Consider the following 1,817-nt stretch of genomic DNA (forward strand, 5'->3'; position numbering starts at 1 on the left):
GACTCTGTCTAGACCCCGCTTCGCGGAGCCCTGTCCTGGCTTCATGTCTCCGGCTTCTCTCCGGGTCCCCCTGACTTCTCCCCCCCTTTCTGTCCTCCAAGTTCTGACTCTGAATTTCCCTTTCCCTAAGTCCTGGCCCTGGGTCTGCAGTCCGCCCTCCCAGTTTCGACCCGTCCCCCAGGTACCGTTCCCCAGTTCAGCCGACCCAAGTCCCGTTTTAGGGACCCCAAAGTCCAGCCATGGCCCCTTGACCCCTTGAGCCCGTGTCCCCGCCATGGTCAAGCACTCACAGTGAGTCCCGCAGCAGGCAGACTCCCCGCAGCGGCGGTGGCGGCGGCGGCCGTAGTCTGGAGGGCAGGCAAGGGCCAGGGGCCGGACACCCGGCCTGGATGGGGGCTGCCCCCCTGCGCCCGGGCCGCCGCTCCGCTCGGGCGCTCCCGGACTGAGGAGCTCAGGGAGAGCGTGAGACTCGCCGCGAACTGCCACCCCCCGCCGGCGCCCATTCACTTTATGGCAGCCCAGGGCGCCCCCAGCCCGCAGCTGCGAGCCTAGCTGGTCGGGACCCGCCCCCTTCCAGCTGCTCTTCCCAGGCTTCACCCTTTCCAGCTGTGAATCTTCAGGCCCCGCCTTCGGGGGTGGGGTCCGGCCGGCGCGCTGCCAAGAGCCCCGCCCCCTGACCAATCGGAGGCGCTCCTCAGCAACCGGGACACGCCCCTCCCCACGTGGCTGAAACCACGCTCCGGCAAGAACGCTTTGGTAGAATCAAACCCGGGAGAGGAGGGTGGGCTGTGCGGCCCCGCGGAGCCGGGGCCCGCCAGCGGCGAGGAGCTGAGGCAGCGCCAGGCCGCCACCCCGAGCGAAGTGGAGCGGTGCCGGCGATAGGGCTGCCAGGGTGCCAGGTGGGAGGGCGCACTGGCCGGGACAGGCCGCCGGTTTTCAGAGCTCAGACTTTGTTGCCGCTCAAGTTTCGGCAATTTTCTCCACTTGTCGCTGTCTGTCTCTTTGCCCTTTTGTGTCTGCTCCAATCCTCCCACGTCTCGCCTTTCTTTCCTCTTTTTTCTCCTTCACCGCTTTGCTCCTGCTTTTTGTTCCTCTCCTTCCTCCTCTGCCACTTTGAAAGACTAATTTATTTTCCTCTCTACTCCTCTTTTTCCTCACACCTTTCTTTTTAAATTTAAGTTCTTTATTGTTTAATGTATTACATAAGTCTCCCTTTTCCCCCATTGATCTCTCCCCGGCCGCCCCCAACCCCAGCACATGCCCTCAAACCCCCCCTCCCTGCCCGTGTCCATTGGTTATGCTCACATGCATGCATACAAGTCCTTTGGTTGATCTCTTACCCTCACACCCCCTCACACCTTTCTCTCCTCTTCTTGACTATATCCCATCCTTTCCCCCGTTTTCTCCTCCAAGGAAGGTGGCTTCGTGGAGGAAGCAGAGTTTGGAATGAGACAAAGCAAAGAATCATTCTGACCCTGCCACCAACCACACCATTACTGAATGACTTTAAAAATATATATATTTGTATTGATTTCAGAGAGGAAGGGAAAGGGAGAGAAAAAAAAAACATCAATGATGAGAGAGAATCATTGATCGGCTGCCTCTACACGGTCCCCGGCCCTTGACCGGACAGGCTGACGCTCTATCCACTGAGCCAAGCCAGCTAGGGCCTGAGTGGCCTTAGATAAATAACTATCACTCCCTTACCCCCACCCACCCCAAACAGTTTAAGGTGGCTCTCACTGAATCTCAGGGCTTGGACTGGACATTCCTCAGAGGTCTGGTAGGTTCATCTGTTAGTCTGCCCAGGCTATGCT

At 59.1% G+C, this 1,817-nt stretch overlaps 1 protein-coding gene across 1 annotated transcript in view; it reads right to left on the reverse strand.

The window, feature by feature from the left end:
- PITX3 (paired like homeodomain 3) overlaps positions 1-469 on the reverse strand; it is a 10,798-nt gene extending 10,329 nt beyond the window's left edge. Inside the window, exon 1 of the mRNA XM_006095882.3 lies at positions 291-469. The gene's annotated coding sequence lies outside the window, so the exon portion shown is untranslated. The remainder of the gene's footprint in view (positions 1-290) is intronic.
- Positions 470-1,817: the final 1,348 nt, after the last annotated feature.

Source organism: Myotis lucifugus, unplaced genomic scaffold, assembly GCF_000147115.1.
Source record: "Myotis lucifugus unplaced genomic scaffold, Myoluc2.0 scaffold_162, whole genome shotgun sequence".
In the NCBI taxonomy this organism is placed as follows: Eukaryota; Metazoa; Chordata; class Mammalia; order Chiroptera; family Vespertilionidae; genus Myotis; species Myotis lucifugus.